The sequence below is a fragment of the Falco rusticolus genome, chromosome 11, assembly GCF_015220075.1.
Source record: "Falco rusticolus isolate bFalRus1 chromosome 11, bFalRus1.pri, whole genome shotgun sequence".
Taxonomy (NCBI): Eukaryota; Metazoa; Chordata; class Aves; order Falconiformes; family Falconidae; genus Falco; species Falco rusticolus.
The window spans coordinates 20128180-20149870 of record NC_051197.1 but is presented as its reverse complement, the minus strand read 5'-3'; positions in this window follow the sequence as shown (position 1 = coordinate 20149870).

Below are 21691 nucleotides of genomic sequence, written 5' to 3'. Positions count from 1 at the left end.
ACAGCTTCAAGTTTCTGTTCTCCAGCTCTAATGTCTCTACTCATTTACTTATTGTTCAGATACAAATAAAAATGTACTAATAAAACCCTCTCGATATTACTAATGACTGCAACATAACTACCAATTCACAGAAAAGACCCCAACCAAAACCTGAAAAGTACATAAAATTATATCCACATTCATTTAATTTTGTATTTACCTACAGCCATTACACATCATTTATACTCTTTCTGGTGGTGGTTCCACTGAATTTTCCGGCATTATGACAGAGCTATTTTTTTCTATTCAGATACAAGTCTTCTTCATTCTGGAATTGATATATGAAGTGAGATGTGGATCAAATGAGTATTTTCCCCCACATATGCAGAAGCCACAAAATTTATGGAAAAGCAGCAGCCTAGGGAAGAGTTTACAGAGTTCTCATGCTTTTTTAGTGAAGTTCACATAGATAGATATGCAGCCAATTTTATGAATAACCTAAGCAAATAAAAACAAGTGACACTTGTATTTAATGACATCTTTTGGGAACAATCTGATTTGCATACATATAAATTTTCATATTTTAAACAACTTGAAAAAATGAGATTAGTAGGTTTGCTTGTCCTGACCTGGTTTTATGAATAGTTCAGCATCCCTGTTTGTTAGTCTTTTGAGGTTTTTTTAAAGGATACCTGCACTGCAGCCAAAATTATCTTATTTTTCTTGGCATCCCACTAACTTTTTTTAATGGTCCCTATTTCAGAGGGCTTTATCTATTGAAATTTATCTTTTTAAATAAAATTATCTTTTTAAATTTATCTATTTAAATAGGTAAAGGTTCTGTTACACCACCATGCACCATATGTAGTCTTGAAATAATTTTATTCATCCAAAGTCAATTAGGTGCTGTGACAGTGAGGAACAAAACTATACTTTTTAAGACACAATCCAACATTTTAATGACAATCAATACTTCCCTCCCTCTATAAGTGAGCTCTCTGATTATCGTTAATCTTGACAAATGGGAAGCTGAACACTGAACTAGACTGTGCCTCTGCTGTCAGTGTGATGCTGAACTGAATGTAGAAAAGCAGGAGTGGACATTTTTGGTTTTAATTATCCCAGTGTCACTAGACCATGGAAATAAATTTCTCACCAATACACTGTTAAAACAAATTTATAACCCAGGCACAGAATAATTTTTTTAAAAAATATATATTAATTTTTAGAAGACAGAGAGAGGACATCCATAAAAGCAGATAAGAGGGTTTAATTCTTTGATTTTGGTGTAACTGTCTTACAAGATTCTGATCAGAAGAGGAGACACGAACAAAAAAAATACTGAACTACACTCTTATAGGGAAACAAGGAGATATCACATAAATGATTATTCATGTAGATGATTTAGGAACTGCCCTTTGTGCATATGAAAACCCACGTACAGGAAAAGGTAGAAGAAACCTTAAGCAACTCAAAGTTATAGCACACATATTAACAATTTAAAAATAAGTGATGAAAGCTTCTACAGCAAATCAAAGACACAAAATAAGCTATCACCATGTTAAGAACTTGTATTTCTACAGCGATATTTTATAGGCAAAGTCAAAATAACAAGATCTCTGGTTCAGAAAATAGATAATATAATGGCATCCCTGCTTTCTAACCATCTGGATCCACAGGGATATTTAACACCGCAAAGAGCTAGGGTCTGACGCAGAAACCATATAGACAAAAGAGAGAAGGATGGACATAAGAGAGTCATTTAGCCTTAACAGCCCAAAACTGTCAGGACTCTACCATTTTTAGCTTGCAAGATATAGCGCATATTTAGCATCTGAAAAGTCTGGATTTTGTAATAAGCACCAGACTCAAACTTACTGTGCAGAGGATATAGTCTCTTTGTAATGCATTCAATAACATAGTACTTGATCGAATAAGAAGAGCCATTTAGACTACATATTGAGCAATGGCTCATCTACAAAATATCAGCGTACAGAAAAGCAAAAGAACACGTTACAAAAGGATATCCAGTCCTTCAGATAAGACTTAAAAGCAATATATAATATATCCAGGATTAATAACATATTAATAGCTGTGGCTAACTCACACCATTCCCATTTCAATAGCCTGAGCCAAATAGGGAATGCATCTGACTTTATCTTTTCAGCAATTCTACTTTGTAACAGCTACATTGAATCAGGTCAAGCAGAACCCAAGATACTTTATTTCAAACCTATTTCAATGGTTAGAGCAGCAATTTGAATAGAAAGCGAGAGTGGTACTGTTCTCTGTATTTTAAACTATTTTAATAGTTTAAATAAATGAAAGTTATTGAAACTGGTTTCCAGAAATGAACTTGAAATGTGCTGCTTCAATAAAGAATAAGATCAGCAGCGCAGAAATGAATTACATTAAAAAGCAAAAATATGCCAAATCAGACAAAGATTTAAAACTCCAATACATCACAGGTGTTTCTCCAGTAGCATGTGTTTCCACCCAGAGTACACCTATTGCACACAGAAAGTAGGATATGAAAAGAAATGCTAATCCACACAACAATGCAGCTTCACAGACGCAGTGAAGTGACACAAGGGCTTGAGTAAGGTCCTTAAAAGAAGGCATTGGACCAAAACAAGATATAGCAGGATGCAAAAGGGCTGGGTGAGTGACTCGGACAGGGAAGGGCTTTCACCTCCTTCTCTACCCTGCTGTCAGTGCTCCATGAAGCAACTTCCTGTGGCACCACTGGAGTACATGTAGGAAAAATATCTTTGAGAGATTCAGGCCCCAGAGGTTACACAGTGGTGCTTCAAAGCATGATGTTTCTAAGATCATTCTTCCATTATGATTCTTTCTATAGACACAGACCCATGAAAGAAAGACCTTGCTGACTGAAGCAGTTTCTCTGCTGAGATACGCTATTGGCATAGAGCTGGCAAAATTATACTAACTTAAAATACAAAGCTTAGCAGTTATCTTCACTTAAATACAAAAGCACACACATACTCTGCTCTCGGCGAAAAAGCAAATAAACAGGAAATAAAACTATGCATAACAGCAGCTTCTTCTTTAGCTGCAATAACAGTAACGTTCATGCAGTTATTGTCTAGTGCTCCCAGGTCAACATACTAGTTCATTATTACACAGGAGTAATGGAAAGAGCTTAATAAAGCAAGTACCCTCCTGCCTTGCTCATGCACTGTTTGCTCAGAGCCAGCCTGAGGACCTGCAGCGTCCCTGGACAGTGGCCACCACCCAGCACCACACAGCACAGCCACACTGTCAAGAGCTGCCTCAAAAAGTCACCATAGAGCACATGCCAACAGTAAACCCCAGCCACAGATCCACAACAGATTTAGGTATTAAGTAGTTATATTTTATATTTCAAACTAGAACTGTAATCATCAAACTCCACATCAAGATGCTAAGATTTTAATCACAAAAGCTAGCTAGGCCCCAAAATTTCCACATCCAGCAGGCATGGCCAGAAACACCTCAACCCCAGCAGGTCTGAGGAATTCACATCTTTGAGGCCTGAGGTTCATTAGGAACTGCAGAGTTTCTTCTCCCCCTGACATCTTGCCAGAGGATGTCAGTCTCACAGGCGGGCAGTTTTTTTACCTAGGTATGTTCCACACAAAAATACAGCGGTAAAGACTTTCCTTAAAATCCGTTGTTATCATCATCATGACAGAGGTGGTATATCTTGCTATCTTCCAAACAGCTTTTCTCAGCTACTATGTACAGAAATCAGTTACCTATTTCAGGAAAGTGGAATAAATCTACAAGGTGGGGCAAGAACCCAACAACCAGACGTTGCGATTGCTTGCATTCTGGCTGTAAAGTCCCCTTATGAACCTACACCTAACTTGACTGGCAGCTCATTCGGTGTCTAGAGTGAAGGGAAGGGGAACAATTATACTATCTCAAATCATCGTTATTGTTTCAATGATTGCATTAGCATTCTCCAAGCATAAACGGTCCACAAAACATTTGAGGCAGACATCTAATGATGGATTTTCCCAACAGAGAAAGCAATTCCTCTAAGCAATAAAACAGTCTGTGAGAAATCCTGCAGTCATAAATCTAGTATTTCTCATTACAAAATTTACATCAGCCACAAAGTGATTACTTCTAAAATTACAAACCCTTGTGGGCAGCAATATTAGTGGGTTACCAATTGCCATTCTCATGACTCATGAGAAAGGCAGTCCAAGTCATAATAGTCTTGTAAAAAACAAAATATCAAAAGAATTAATTGCTTATTATAGACAGAAAGTTTAGGGCATGGACATAACTGGCATCAAAGTACAAAGACCAGCAGTAATTCTCCATTGAAACTCTCAAAGGTTACACAGAAAAGTCCAAACACCACAGCTTTGTCACAATCTTTCAACATGCCCTTCACAAATGTAGTCTCCAGACCCCTCAGCCCTCCCCAATGTTTCCCACATGGGGCAGGGAGTGTGCAGGAAGGAAAGAGAGAGAAGAGAAAGAAGAGAGGATGCATCCATGGCCTACCACTCCTGCAGAAAGTGGGCAGTAACTTCAGTCCTCAAGGGGAAGGGCAGCAGCTAGCGCAGCTGGCTCCCACTCCATGTCAGGTTCTGGAGGAGTACAAGATGTCTGGGACCTGGGCAAGTCCCATCCTCAGGCAGTGAAGAGAGGCAAGGGAGTATGTGGGACCATGCGTGAATGAGTTTTGCCCAGCTAGATTGATACTGGAACAGATTTATGCCAGGACTTGTCAGGGAACAGGCATGTTTCTGTTTGAAGATCACTGTCCTGCAAAGCCAGTTTGGGTCTTCTGATTCTTCTTACAGCTCTCTCTTCCCCAGACACTTCAACGTAGCAGCAACCTGACACATGAGGATTAGGGGGCTCTAAGGATCACTGGGATTAAACCAAACACATTTTAGTAGGAAAAGCATGTCCTCCAACACCTTGCTCAGTAAAAGATGAGTGTTACAGATCCCTTGAGGAAAGCTAAGAATTGCAATAAGCACCTTAAACAAAGGATTGATCGCACAGTGAATATAATCAGAAATAAAGTAAAATCTGTTTAATTAATCTGAATTCATGCTTCACATACATTAAGAAACTTTTCTAGTTCAACTGCAGAGAAAACAGAGGAGAGCTCTTTACGAGCAGATATACTCAACTGTAAAATTCATTTATGCACGAACAGTCAGACATAGTGCGTTATCTTGGTTTTGACAGCTCACAGAAATGGAGGTCCACTCAGGGGGAAAAAAAAAAGCTAACCCAAAACTAAAAACAAATTAAAGAGGTTGTAAGACTTTTTTTTTTATGATCACAAGGTATATCTTCATGCATAAATTGATCTCACTGTGGCTTGCTCCCTTCGATTTGTGCTTGCACCAACCCTCTTGAGTGCAGCCCACAAGATCCCACAGCTGAATCATGAGTCAGATCTGTTTATCTTACAAAACACACATCTAAGCTCTAATCAGATTTCCATCAGACCAGTGTACTAATCCAACTTGCCCTGAAGCTGCTCAGTTGCAAGATCACAATCAGTACTGCTAAGAATAGGCAACAGGAGACCTAGGAAATGAGGCTCCCCACTCACCTGCAACCCACAGGGAGGCTGAATTCAGGGCAATGCACGTACATACACAGGTAGTGCAGGAAGCTGCTCTGTATATACAGAAGGCAGGATCTTTCATCTGTCACTGTCTCTGCTTCCTAACAGGAAAATCCAAACAAAAAAAAATCCACCAAACCCATGAACCCACCACCACCAACCAGTATAGGCAGCAGTTCAACACCAGCTCTGGCTCCTTGACTAACTTAAATTTTAAGTACTATAGACAGCATGTCCCAAAAAGACAATGACTGAATGGCTTTAATAGGGAGGAAAAAAAGGTGGTTTCATTTTTTGTTTTCATTTTTGGCTGCAAACAGATAGGAACATGCATGCAGAAAGAAAGAGGACCCAACCGAATCCGGGCACTTCATTAAACTGAGAGACACTGTGACAGCATTTTCCCTCCCCTCACCACAGCAACTACTCTGGTAACAGGCATGTAGGCATAAGACTAACACAGATGAAACTTTGCTGTGGAGCACTGGTACCATCCATCACTGTTAAACTTGGCTTTTTAGTTGGTAAGAGGCAAGCCAGGAAGTGGCAAAGAGGCCACGTTGCTTCTCAAGCAGCAGCAGCAGAGCAGCAGTGCCAATTCATGGGCGCAGATAAGGAACAAGGGAGGCAGGGTGAGATGCTCAGCTGAAGGCAAGTCAGGTTCCAGACACAGGTCCCAGGCAGATTTGCTCTAATCTGGGGCTGTCTGAGATCTGCTGACAAGCACAGAGTGGGGGCAAGGCCTCCCATCTCTGCCACTGGGGGAGAAGCTCCGTTCCTTATGTGGTCAGCAACTTGCAGGAAAGTTAATCTGGATACTGTTGAACTCCGTATAAAGTTTTTCCTGTCATGTCCTTACTACTATTAGGTGATTAAGAAAAATATTTCATTACAACCCAAAAGCAGAAACTTTCTATTTTTGTGTAAACATACCTTTGGCAGTAGCCAAACTACTTTCCGCTCACTGATAATCCAACAGGACATCACCCATGATCAAGACCAGTCATCTCCACAAGAGATTGTTTTTTGCCTCTTTTAAAAGGATGTTTCAAGTTGAAAAATTAGTTTTGATATGAAAGCTAAAACACTTCATCTTGAAACTGTCAAAATAAAAACTTCCAATTTCCTGGATTGTTTATTAAAATCTCAAAATAATTTCAGTATTTTTCAAAGCCAGCCCCAGCAAGGAAAGAACAGAGGAAAAGAAAACCTATTCACTACTTCAGACCATAGTTCTTGTACATTCCCACCCTGATTAAAAAAAAAAAAAGAAAAAAGAATTTTTTTTTTGCCCCCAGCATACATACATACTATTCAGGAAAGAACATCTTCCCCCTTTAGTGGGAACATACTTCCAAACATGTGGCCAAAATACCACTCTCCACTCCAAATCTTTCAAAGATCATTTTGAAATATGTTCACTATTTTTAAATAAAAAATGTTGATTTATATTAAATTATTAAAACTAATTAGGGAAATTAATTAGGACAGATAACTTCTAATTAGCATGTTTTTCCAGAGAACAAAGATCTAGTTACACACAATGATTTCCTAAAGTAATAGAGGTTGAACTAATGCCAACAGACCTGGCACAGTGCACAACTGGTCACTCTTCAGACAGTAATCACAAGATCAAGCTGTGAAATTAATCTCTTATACCTGATTAAGCATTGTCCTTCAGCTGAGAGACTGCTTGCCATATTTCCAGAGCATGAATCCTGTACCTACAGTGACCTGCAGCATGGGAACATATCCTGCAACCATCTTCCTGCAGGGTCCTGTCCCCACGCTGCAGGGCATAATTTAAACCTGACATCCCAGAACAATTTAAACACATGCTTTCTCCAAATTGTGCTAATGTTGCAAAGAACTGGATTTACAAGCCAGCTTTTTAGGAGGCATGTCACAGAGGTGAACAAACAGATGCTGCTGCTTTTGTTTCAGGGATGAAGCACAACAACTTACAGGTTCACCTCCAGTGAGGTTTCATGGGAATGTGTGCTTAAGCTTGTGAAACACAAAATTTTCATTAACGATCTGGAAAGAGTCAATTGGGATGCAAAAGCGTTTGCTGGAAATGTTCCTTTCCTTACAACCCAAAATAACTCAGACACAACGAAACCCCACAAAAGAAACTTATGATACAAAGTGACTGAGTGCTAGATGCAAAGCCAGATTAAATTCAAAATAAGAAAAACATGAAGTGATACTCATGGGGCAGGAGTGGTGGACAGAGGGAAAGAATTTTTCATATATAATAATGGGGTCTGAGCTGACCATCACCACTCAGGACAGAGATTTTTGGGTTATACTGCATAATACTGTCAAAATTTCAGAGCTATTCCAAAATTTCTGTAGCAGTGAAAAAGCCATGTTATAAATTATTAGGAAAGAAATGGAAAACAGAAAACATAATTTTGTAGTGCATCTGTATAAAAATATAATACTGACACTACTTGAATACTTCTGTGCAGTTCCAGTTTGCCACATACTTCAGCTAGAAGGGGTAAGAGAAAAGGCAAAAGGTATGGAATTCTGTCTGTGAGATGATGAGATAGACCCCAATGCCTCAGCCTGGGTGAAGACAACAGGGGTTGTGATAGATATGTATACAATGACAGGTGACAAAGACAGCAAGTGGGAAATCACTGCTCACCATCTCTTCCAACACAAGAACAAGGGTCAAAAAGAGAAACTAGTAATATCAAAAGAGGTGTCACTTCATCCATTGAATAACTAAACTGAGGGAACCGACTGCTACAAGAATTAGGTGATAAAGATTTATCTAGGCTAGGACGTGTCTGGAGAAAATTTATCAAAAGCTGTTACATGTAAAGATGTCCGTCTGCCAGTGGAAATCCTAAACTGCAAATCTGGGGGGGGGGTGATATAACATGTACCAGGGAAGTACTCCTATACTTGAACTGTTCTTTGCAGTTTCTTAGGAATCATCCATTCCCAGAGAGCTGATACAAGGCCAGAGATTTTATTATTATTATTATTATTTGTTGTTGTTGTTACAACAGAATTTGGGGCTTTTTGATACATACTCTCATATGTCATTAGAAAAACAAATTTCAAAAACATTCAGACTGTATCACTTTTTCTCTGCATACAGGAATAGAGAACAACTTCCATTAGAAAACCCACTGCTGCCAGGCTAACGCTATGACTTTGGGAAATTCAACCTACTTTGGAAAGGGAAGGCAAAAGACATCAGCAAACAGAAAAGACTGTGAATCAGGAATGGAGCTGACAGGTTGGCAGAATCCTAGTATCTCTCAGCACTCATAAGCTGCAGATAAGAAAGCCTTAGATCATCACAACGTGGTGCTTCACCACAGCTGTTGGCGTGGCTGTATACAAGTAGGTAGTTTAAAGTTGTTCTTCACAGGTGCCCTTTGAGCAAAGTTTTACAGGGCTAATTTTGATAGTAAGAACCACCAACAGAAGGCTAGAAGTAGCCTGGCTGTTTTTTATTGAAAGAAAGAGATGAGATATGAAATGGGCTATTGAGAGCTGACTGTGTGTGAAATATCTACGGCATCATTTGAAGGGGGGGGGGAGGTTACCTCAGATTATACTTTTCCTACTCTTTTTGAGTGTCTTGCACATTAAAAATTAGGTACAGATAAAAATTTTATTTATCTGACTATGAAAGACTGAAATGTAACTTCCCATTCTGGATCATGAGGGTATTTACACCTACTTCAATTTCTTTAAAGAATTCTAGACTATATTGGCTAGAGAGGATGTCAAAATAGATACATTAGTTGAAAACAATGTTATTCTTCCCAGTTAATACTACTCTTACAAAATTTTCCTGGTAAGAAATTTCAAAAACTGACATGGGGTTGTTGGTTTGATTTCATTGCTAGTAAAATATATGTTGTTGTGTCATGTCACAAACAGAAAACTGAAGCACCCTTTTTAAATTCTCAGCACTGCTGACACTTCCAACAAGTACTTCGGTATTGGTTTTGGTCTTATCTGTTTCTAACAGACAGCCTTATGCCTTGGAAATCTGACCTGAAAGAGAAATTCAGCCCCAAGTATCTGCTGTCAATTGTGCAGAAAATAGGAGATGACAGCAAAGTCACTTCTGCATACCGAATTAGATCTCTTTCCAACATCTTCTAATGTCATTATTAGCACTCAAATACACTGTGTCAAAATGTGTCTGTATAGGGAGATGGACCAGGCAACATCAAATTTATCTCTCAGTCAATATGACAAGCTGGTTTTGATTCAGACTTTTGAATAGGGAGAGACTCTTAAGAAAAAGTATCTGCTCCATCATGAAGGTTTGTTTATGAATGTGGATGTTATAATGGGTGGAAATGTTTAGGAAAAAATGTATTATGCAGTTACATTGAATTGCTGGAATCAATAGTGCAATAAGAGTTGCTAAAATCACTGGTATGAACCTTAGTGCCTATACTCCAAATAGACAGTGGTGCAATGTGAAGGGTTTCAACAAGAAAACCATCTGCAGGAAGACTTAACTGCTTCAGAGCTCGCCTTAACAGCAAATTCTAATTCTAAAACAATGACCTAAGTGTGGATTTAAGTGTACCAGGTGGTTTTAGAACAAGATTCAAAGGATGGGAGAAGGGAAACGCATCTGCAAAGGTTAGATTTAAGTAATTTGTTGAGTTTTCTTTCTGAAAAAATGTATCCAAATAAAAGTGAATAACCAGACACAAAAGGCACTTAACTACTGACAGAAAGCAATTCCTGGAAAGTCAGCAAAGTCTATCCCTGTAGCACTGAGAAGAAAAAGTGTATCATCTAAATATAGTGTCAGTGCCTAATAAACAGCAAAACCAGTAGTCATTACAGCTCTACACCCTGCATCTGCATGGCAAAGTTCAGAAGGTTAGTAGAAGTAATGAAATAAGCCACAATGAAAAAAAGTTTGGGTTCTCATACACATGGGACTATAAACTAACCTAAAGAGAAGAAAAGGCTACTTAATTCCATTAATAAATGGATATCAATAAACTTCTCCTAGTATCAACATTCTTCTTATTATGTCATCTTTTATGGCCTCCTAATATCCATTTCATTCAACTAAAGGTCAGGCAATTACTATTTGGTAGTGACAATAGAGTTTTGTTGCATCTCATTAAAATTGGATGACTACTAAAAAACCATTTATGAATGTTTAAATATTTTGGGTTTGTTTCTGACCAAGCACGTGAAGCCATTTACACTAACCATCCACAATGGAGGTGGTCACGTTCTGCCTCCTGTTCTGGGCTTATGGATTTGTAACTAACACACGCTGTGTCCTGAGAATGCTTAGGAAAAAAACCACAATACTAATCAAAGTAGTACACACTCTTCCACTCCTTAATATATTTAATCCTGTGCAACAGCAGCAAGCTTGTGCAAATCTTAACTTTCTAATTTCTTAAATTCTAACAGCACAGGATTTTAACCATGACCCGTGCATATTTTAATGCAAAAACTGAGTATCTCACCATCTTACCAAAAATGAAGATTACTTTTTCCTATGTTAATCATAAATATTTTTGAAGTGGACTTCAGTATACAACTTGAACACAGATATTAATCATCTCATTAGCATAAAACATATACAGACACAGTTTCTCATACCCTATAATGGTACTTCTTAACAGAGAAGTATGCTATCACTTCAGTATATATACACTACATAAGATACATTAACTTTTGCCAGCTACAGCTGAGTGAACTCTTATCTCCTGTTACCAAATTAAGACAGCAAAAGACTGAAGGGCCAACAAACAAGAGAATAACAGGAGAAAAGGCATACAAAGATGTTACCTCATAACCTTTATCCCGTTCATTCCTTTTCTCAATGGCCTGCATTGAATGTTGCTTCTAATGTTTGAAGCTTTGTCTGTTTGTTCGTTTCTATGAAAAGAGCAAACCCCCTGTTGGTTTATATGAAGGTACAAGGAGAGAGGGGCACAGTCCATCTCCCACCTCCCCTGTAAGGCCAGGCTGGGAAAGATGGCACTATTTTTAATCTTGTCACAGAAGAACAAATCCAACCAAGGCTGCCTCAACCCCAGCAGCCTAGAAAAGATAAGCATTAGTCTCAAGCATAATTTGAGGGAGGAAGCAGGGTCAGAAGGCATAAGGACAAACACTGGTTATAGTCACTGCCACTCAGCTAAGCTTTTCCAGGCTGTAGACTCTTTGAAATAATCAATTAACCCTGAATTAAAAGCTAGCCCTAGTCTTGCTCCATATCTTCATCTGTCAATTGATCATGACATGAGCTGCAGACTGATATTCCTCCAACAAATGCACCAAAGATCAAAGATTTTGAAAATAAACTGTAAGACGACAAGGGTATAAGCAAGGTCACTGCCGTACTGAAAGATGAACACAACAAACGGGTATCATTGTGTCATGGTTTAACCCCAACTGGCAACCCAAGAAATCAGCTGCGTAAGTTTTTTGTTTCTCAGAATGAGTTTCTAAGTGATGAATTAGATCAAACAGTCACCTTCCCCCCATCCCTGCCAAGTAAACGGCAATAGCAGTAGGAACCAGGGAAAAAATGTGAACACAAAGAATCAGGTAACTAAAATTGATGAAAGAATTTATTAATTCAGATTTACAGAGAGGTAAGTGAGAAATCCCAACCCATGGTAGCAGCGCTCAGAAAACCATAGTGTTTAACATCAGAATACAACCTCCAGCATCCTCCTGCACAGGAAGGAACCAACAGCTCAAGATGGTGCTGTGGCATGAAGTAAAAGGTGACAAAAAGACATATGATGAATCACTAAGCTACCACAGATGAAATTACAGATCCATCATTTACCAAACATGTCTCCACATCTTGACATTTAGGCCTGGCCTACAAGTAACTCCTGCAGCTTTAGTCATAGTTATCCTACAAGCAACTTCACAATCCTGTCATAAGACAGCAGACAACCTTGGCAGTGGTCTGTGGACCAGAAGTCATGAACTGGATAAATCTCAGTCACCAAGGTTTGTGCTTTTGCCTACCTCCAAACTCAGTGACACAGCTAATCGAGTACAAGAAGCTGCCCCACATTGTCCCCTTATGTCTACCCAAATCCACTTTGTGATTGAATTGCCTAAAAAATGGGAAAAAGGAAATAGAGAAGTGGGGGGAAAGGATGGGAATTACCCAATAACTCTAAAATAAGGATAAATTCTGACAAGTAGATAATGAAGTAAAAAATAACCCATATGGGTACTAAGAACATATAATGCAGTACTTTATCTTCAGCTCACACAGATCTCTAATTTAATAAACTTGGCAATTAAAAAACAAGTATAACGGTACACAAGATGTGTGCGTGCTTCCCTCAGCTGAGCAGCATCAGAAAGTTTCTAGCTCAAGGAATAATTAAATTTTCCTAAAATTATCTCATAAGTCTTTCCTGCACAGAGGAACCGGGCCCTCCCATGCTATACTTATGTGAGTGAACAAGTTCGTGGAAAAATCAACACCAATACAACTTCCTTTTAGCATTCTTCACACTATAGATTGGCATGAAAATAGTCACCAAAGAAAATTAAACAAATCAGTTTTTTCCTTTCCTTTTTTTGTATGTTTAGATAAAACATCAAAAAGACCAATAACACTTTTCAGACCAGTAAGTTTAATCTATGAAGGCAACCATTAACACAGAGTAATTTCCGAACTTGTAGATTTTTTTTTTTTTCAAAACCTATTACTTATTTGGTGACTGTAAGGCTATTGGAAACCACGAAAATGGCTGTACTGATTCTCAATACTCTACCTACTCCCTGTTTTGCAAAGTGTCTGGCAAACAGACTCGGAGGTACCAGACAGATCTAATGGCAATGCAACCATCGTACACAAAACCCCAGGACTGCCTACTTTCAGCAGTCCTGGATTATGCATGCTTTTGGCTTCTTGCCAACCACAACCAAAGTGCAATTTTAGTTATGTTTCACATAAGTTACCTGGAATGCCAGAGATGATATAAAGGTCCTGTAAGCATTCAGAATCTGTCTAGCCCAGTTTTCCATATATTGTGCCTTTTTACACAAACTCTTAAGAGAAAAACTATTAACGTTCTTTTAAGGAAAGCTATCCTCATTTGAAACATTCCAGACGATTCTGTGTTTAGATTTGGTTGTGGTTTTTTGTAAAGGAAACTCATATGTGACTTCAGTAGAACCAAGATTTTGACTTTTACCTCATAGTAGGAAGAACTCATGCAAGACAAAAAGAGATATACAGCCACAGTCATAAAGAAACCAGGTCCACAGGTATCCTCACATTTCAAAATCAGGCAAATCATCCAGAGCCAGACTCTGGAAAAAAAAAAATCTATTTACATTAATTACGCTAGAGAAAAGGCCTATTCTAATAGTCAGGGAAGATTATAGACTCACTATTGGTTATTTGCCTAGGAGCTTTACGGATAACTCATATTAATAAAAGAAAAAGCATTCTCTGTATTGAACTTATAACCAGTAAATGTAAATTTTGCTTTAACTGTATTCTCAATCATGTGGTTTTGGGACCCACACATAATGTTATAAACAAACCACATCACTGCCTGAGGGAGAAAAGGGAAGAAAATTACTTCAACCAAAGAAGTGAATGAAAAGCACTCTTTCTAGCTATAAACTTCTACATCTGTGGTCAATATTTAATGGTATTTGTGTAGCAATATTCCTGCAATTAAGTTTATGCACCCTGTGCATTGTAGTCCCAATGAAACAACACAAATAGCTACTTTCATTTACAACAGTTTGATTTCTGAAAAGAACATAGAATTAGCTACAATAAAGATTATTATTTTTTTTAAGACACCCTTGTGCTCAAGAAATCATTCTAGGCAGAAACCAGCAGGAAGTGTACTTCTCTCAAGTTTGCAGGTACAGTAGCACAAATTCTTATTTTGTTTCTCCATTTGTTAGTTGATTAACATATGCACAGAGGATGAAAAGACAAACTAGAGACCTACTTTGATATTCCCACTCCCACTTTACATTTCAGCAGATACAGTCCCTTCAGCTGAGGGACCAGATATTCTATCCCCATCCTGAACTTCAAAAGCATCAAAAAGAAATGGTGATAATGGCATTGTGGTGTTTTCAATTAAAATCCTCTGTGGACCTCCTTGGTACAGACAGGTTCTGCCCTGCAACATGCAGGGAGCACTTCAGAGAGACATTTGTGGTGCAAGGGAAAGTAAGCTCAAAGAAACTTCTTTATGTTCCTGCAAGAAAGCAGGTTAACAGGAAGTTGAGGAATTTGAGCAAAAAGAATAATCCTCAACTGTGCTAAGTGAAAGCAAACTGAATGAAGTTAGTCTAGGCTGAAGTATTTGTGTACATCACAAACAGAAAGGTCATAGACAAAGGACAGATATTTGCAAATTGGAAGACCAGTTCTGTTCTGGATTCAGGTGATGCTCAGAAGGCAGTAAAGACAAAGTAAGAAGAAGCTACAACAAATCTCTTCCTTGCATAAAGATTTCAATAGTATTGTGTTTAGGAAACAAACTTCTGGGTAACATTACTACAAACACTTCCTTCCCTCTCAGCACTACTGACAACCCGGTCAAACAGCTCAGTAAGTATGAAAACACGTTGCACTACAAGAGAAAGACCTTCCCCAGCAACAGTGCTGACAAAATGCTGTAATTCAAACATATGATCAAAGTCACCAAATGACTGTGTGTCACCCGAACTGAGCCCTGATGACTGTCCGAGAGTGCATTCTCAGCCTACAGCAAAAGCTAGATAATTTGGCTTTACTCAGCCTGCAGCCTGAGCAGGCTAAGTTACACTAGACAAGGCTAAAGTTACCCTGAATTCTGTACCTTGCACAGTGTAGAAATATGCACTCAGCTCAGATGACATCTTCGTTTGATAACCAATGGAACCTTGATAAATAACATTAAAATACTCTAATGGGTTAGAGCAGACATGCAGCTAGCCCAGCACTCAGTCTCTGAGTGGAGGTGTTAAGCAGGGGGAGCACAGGAGCTCCAAATGCTCCACCAGCAGCCACAATTGCTGGATTTGTGATGGCAGCAAATACATTCCTACCTAGTCCTTTAGTATCTGTTTATGGACATATTGTCCAAGAACCTACACAAGCTGTCTTAGACACTGGCTGCTTCTATAACCTTTGCAACAGCAAGTTCTGGAAGTTCACTACTTTACAAAGCAATACCTACTTTCTCCTGCTTTTAAGAGTTGTCTCCTGCTTTCATCAAGAGCCCCCTTGTTCCAGTACTGCAGGATGTGGCATAAACAGTTCCACATTCAGCTTTTCTACTATCTATTTATCCTGTGCTAAATTAATTTCTCTAATCACCTTTGAAGTGGAAGCCTCTTTAGTGGCTTTTTGACAATGCGGTAAGCTATGTGCACTGTACCTCCTGTACCCACACATCCTCAATACCCTTACAGCAGGGCATGCTGCTTGGACTTCCCTCCTCTATAATGGCACTAGCTTTTCTCAAATAGATTATAGAATCATAGAATAGTTTGGGTTGGAAGGGACCTTTAGAGGTCATCTAGTCCAACCCTCCTGCAAGAAGGGGTGACATCTTCAGCCAGGTCAGGTTGCTCAGAGCCCCATTCAGCCTAACCTTGAATGTTTCCAGGGTTGGGGCATGTCTCTCTTGGCAATCTGTTCCAGTGTTTCACCACCCTCATCATAAAAAAAAAAATCCCTGTGTCTAGTGTGAATCTACCCTCTTTTAGTTTAAAACTATTTTCCCTTATCCTATGTCTACAGGCCCTGATAAGAAGTCTGTCCCCATCTTTCTTATAAGCCCCCTTTAAGAATTGAAAGGATGCTATAAGGTGTCCCTGGAGTCTTTTCTTCTCCAGACTGAACAACTCCCTCAGCTTTTCTTCACAGGAAAGGTGTTCCATCCCTCTGACCATTTGTGATGCACCTGCTACAAAAAAAAAAAAACAAACAAAAAAACCACCCACAAAAAAAAAAAAAAAACAAAAACCAAAACAAACCCACACCACTACACCATACACAGAGCCACAAACTCATGTGAAAGATCTCCCTGGCATCTTCAGCAGTAAAGACCAACACAACGAACTCACTGAGCACTTCTGCCCCAGCCTTTGAGTGGCCCCAGTTACACTGCTGCTGTTAAGTGTTCCCACTGATTTCCTGGGTTTGATATACTCGCGAACTTTTTGCCTGCAGCTTGAGCATCCTTTGTAAGGCACTTTTCTAATTCTTTATGAGATTTTTCATTTCCTGTTTGTGTTTGACCTGCCTGCCATGTTTTAAGGACTTTCCTCTTCTGTTCACTTGCCTAGGCTTACCCTTTACCAGCAGCTGGTCATTTTGTTACAGTACCCTCCCCTTGCATTTCTATCAAGCGAGGTAGGCTCCTGGGGATGATTTTGTTTACTGTTTTTATTGTGGGACATATTTGGGGGCTTCTAATAACATTATTAGAATAACTATTTTTAATAGTCTGCAGACTGCTTATTAAGTCTTTTTGGACTAATAGGGTTTGTTGCACAATTGCCTCCTTGTTCTGCAGACCCTACACTTTAAATCAAATGACTGTGTGCTGCATGTATTTATTCTGCTCTCTTCAGCTACAGAGTACAACCTAATCTTATGATGGTCACTAATTACCAAGTAGCTCCAGTGCACCACTCTAGAATTCATCCAGAATAGCATCTCTCTGGATGCAGCAGGTGTTCTGGGAAGCAGCTACTTTGCACGTCTGGACGCATAGTCTGTCTCCCCTCCTGATGAGGCACCAATCCAGTCTCTATGCAACCCCTGTTGAAACCTCCCACTGTTGCTGCCTGTCCTGAATTTGCAGCTTCTCTACTCTCATTTTGAATTTCCTGAGCACTATTACAGGTCTGAGCAGGGGGCTGGTAACACAATCTTAGCAATACATTTTTATTGGAGCACAGGATTTCTGCCCACAGGGGTTCCACAGGGCTGCTCTTCTCCCATAATATTTTTATGCTGTTGTGCTTTATAAAATGTTTCATGTACAGCACCACTCCCCCGACTGTATGTCCCTCTCACCTTTCCTATACAGCCGATATAGCCTTGCTGCGTTGATTATCCTCCTTCCACCAGGCCTATTTTTTCAAGGCTATTATTTCACACCAAAGAGTCCAATTTCCTCATCTTTTAGGCCTTAAAGCTGGTGGAGCCACACTTGTAAGTTTTTGCTTCCCTCCATCTCTTCATACTTCTTGTTAACTGGTACTATAGATGCTCCGAGATGACTCCCTTTCTTCTTACGCTGTGCTTTTTCTTTGCCCCTTACAGCCTTGTTTATTGTACTTCTGAAAATTAGCCATGTTCCCACTGCAGCCCCTGATTTTCCTGCCCCTGAAGATGCCCCTGTTACAGGAGCAGCTCATCACCAAAAGACACTGCGGTGTCAGCTGACAACAGTCACCTCTGACAGATTAGGTCCCTCTTTTCTAACAGCAGCTCTCTTCCCTAAAAGTTGCACACTCCTCAGCTGCGCAAGGGCTGCTGTTGCAGTGGAGGCTTCACTTGGAGCCTTGCTAGAGTCCCACTGCCTTGTTGCCAGCTAACTGGAAGACACGCATACAGAGCAGCTCTATGGGGCCATATCGCTTACTGAGGAAAACAAAGGATTGAAATGAAGCAGCCCAGTAGAACAAAGAAGAAAAAACACCAAATGAGCAACGTCAGGCTATATGAAACTGGTCTTGATCACACTATTTCAATTTAACTAATATTCATCAGCTCATCAGCACAACCCTGCCTGCGTTCTGCACTTCCTCAGCAACATCCATCTGCCAAATTATGCGCTCCTTGCTGAGGCCAGAATATTATGGCTGCAAGAAAGCATTTAGCCCACCATGGTTGCTACTGTGAATAAATAATACTTAGGCAGGGAAAAAAAAAAGGGGGGGGGGCAAGTGGGAGATATTTTTTTTAATTGCATTTGACTGGGTTGATGGCCTTCACCTCTTAATGCTATGTTATTACTGCTACAGTAGGAAGACATTTAGCTTCTAATTGTGTTTGAGACATCTGTGAATGACTCATTATTGCTTTCTCTTCTTACAAAATATTGGCTTCTGGCTCAACTCAAGAACAAAAACCCACCAAAACACCTGGGCATCAGAACCATGCTGTTCTGACTGCTGACCCATCTGCAGAACAAGCTGGCTACCTGCTTGATCCAGGATAGCTCAACAGCAAGAAACTCTTCATGCTTCTCTATAGCTATGCATCCCTCACCCAGAGACAGGGTGTAATTTGTTAGCTGCTCGCTAGTTCCGTTTGTTTCTATCAAAGCATTTTAGAAATCAACTACCTCATAAGAGTTGTCATGAGTGCAAGCCAGGTGTTGCAATGTGTGAGAAGAGGAACTGGAAACAGAGGTTTTAGTAAATTAACAGGTACTTTGACAGTAGCAATTTTGTTTCAGTGGGAGAGATTTGCTTATCAGTTTGGTTTATTGGTTCATTTCACTACTTATTGAACTCTGATTGCAAGAAAGGCACCTGAATAACGTTAAAATATTTTTAAAATTGTTCTGTATGACATAATTGATAACCATCATTTTTCTAGAAAGACAAATTGCCTTTTGATTGGCTGTCTGCTATAATAATTACAACCTGAATAATTAAATCCTTTCAAAATAGCTTTCTCTTGTCAAAAAATAAAAATATAGAATGAAAACAGACATTACATGCAGCTTCTAATGTTTTTCTCTTTTTCCCCTTATAATTAAAGAGCTTGATATTCCAATAGCTGTTTTGCTGCTGCTGTTACTAAAATGATCTGGAATTATTCTAATTCCTCTCCATATGTATGCAAGTATTTCCACACTGTACCAGTAACACTTTTTTAAAAAATACTCTTACTATGGTCAGCAATTAATTTTTTCCTTTCACAATGGAACAAAAATGTTTCATATTGGCATTATCTCATTCCCCCCCAACTGAGATAAACTAATGCCACAAATATTTTTCCACAAATAATGCCACAAAAATAGAAAGATGAACTTATAGGAAACATTTATTTTGGATTGAGAGGTAGTCTCCTGCTCTGCTTGCATTAATAGTATTAAGTTAAACAACTTCTTTATCTTTAACTTCTAAAGCAAAAGACGTCATGAGTCGAGAACCTCCTCTCTGAGGTACTGGGCTCAAGGACTAGACTCAAAAGTTCAGCTTACTAAGTCAATAGGAAAATCCCAATTCTCAGTCCTACATATCGTCAGAAGTATGGGAAAAAAATAAGAGAAAAAAATACTGTTAATTGTCCATACCCTTAACTATTAGATCATCAGTACAAGACAACTGAATACCTGACTCAAGTTAAATTCTGCACTTTGCAATGATGTTTTTGAAGTGATAATGAGAAGAGGGAAAGGACTGTTATTATGAGCACAAAGTGCTAATCTGCTGTCTAGGTCTTACTGAACCTTTCCCCTAACATTTAATCTAAAATGCTTTCAGCTCTTAAATTCACCTTCCAAAACCAGCAGGAGGTTAAAGCAGGACCCAATGGGAGGTTAAATTTATTTAATATGCAGTCCTTTCTCGGATGAAATATTGCAGTCTATCCTCACAGGTATTCGCCAAACCATTAGAGTAATGGTTTATAGCTATTACGTGAAATTGTAGTTCTATTTGTAACTACCATTGACAAAGGATAAGCAAAGTGCATTCATTTTCTTTGAAAAGTACCCAAAACCTTTGCCGCAGAGCAATGAGGGAATGTGCCCCATTAACTAGTTCAGAGCTGTATGCCAAAGCGATGTTAGTAAATGTTGTTTAGCAAACAGGAACCTGCATGTCTGTAACACCTGCTCCAGCACTCCCATTAACACCTTAGAGCTCTATAGTTCACTGTAGATGCATCCTAAGAGCTCCCTGACACAACTCCAATTCCTGTACCTTCACATATTAACAGTATCTATAACATAATATTCATAACTAGATGTAGAAATTGGTTATATTTATAACAGCCAGTACAATTGGCACATATTATTGTACTTAGATTTTTCTAGTATACATTAGAAAAATAAGATCATCAGAATGAAGCAGTAATGGCATAATGAAATACACAGACCCATCAAACTGAACCTGTCAAAGAAATCTTTTATGTGCAATTTACTTGAAGAGAAATGTGCACAGCTTCCATTCGCTCTGTGGATCTCAATTTCAAATTTTCTATTGTGCACTGAGATTTATTTTTAGGAGTTAAATTTTTATTTTTCTCTCTTTATTTTTCTAAAATCTATGAAGAATTTTGAGAAGGAAATATAAAACAATCTATTATTTCTCTTAGGAAAAAAAAAGACTAAAATCAAACAAAACACTTCTTGCAGAGAGAATTTCACTAACTCAACAGCCCAGAATAAAATAAACTTAGGTTTAGACTACTATGTAAAGTGGCCATACAAAAAAGCATCACTTCCATATTTGTCAGCTCTAACTGAACACTGATCATCACTACAGAAATAAAAATATTTTTTCCAAACTTAATCACAATTCCGATTCCTGTTTGAAGATAGAGGCAACTGATTTTGAGAGATTAATACCTTAGTGTGGCAGGGCAGTTTTGATTTTCATGAAAAATTTTTCATTTACATGTCATTCTTACTGACAGTGGATAAAAGAGCAGTGAGTAGTACTTGTTGCTACCACTTTGGGAGCTATCCTTTAATTAAAGGGGAATCTGATATGAAACCCTGCCCTTTATTGAGAGCACCCAGTTCATGAGAGAATTCTTTTTTTCAATCCTGTTTAAAAAAGTCCACAAACCTAGTGCCATTCTGTTTCTTAGAAATAGCTTTATTTTCTCATTTTGCTTTCATTTTTCTAATTTTATAGCCAAGAAATAGCTATTGATAAGAATAATATAGACTTTGGGAAATGCTACTGCAGAATCAAAATAAAGTGATTAACCATCATGAAAGTGTTTGCTGTAATTTAAGCTTTTGTTTATAAAATTAAAATAAGTTTAAAACTTGAAGCCAGCAGTGTCCCTTCATTGTCACGATGAACACAACCAGGGCACAGTTTCAGCCCCTGCCGGCTGCCAGGCTTCTGCCACCCTCATAGGATGGTGCCTTCAAAACACCC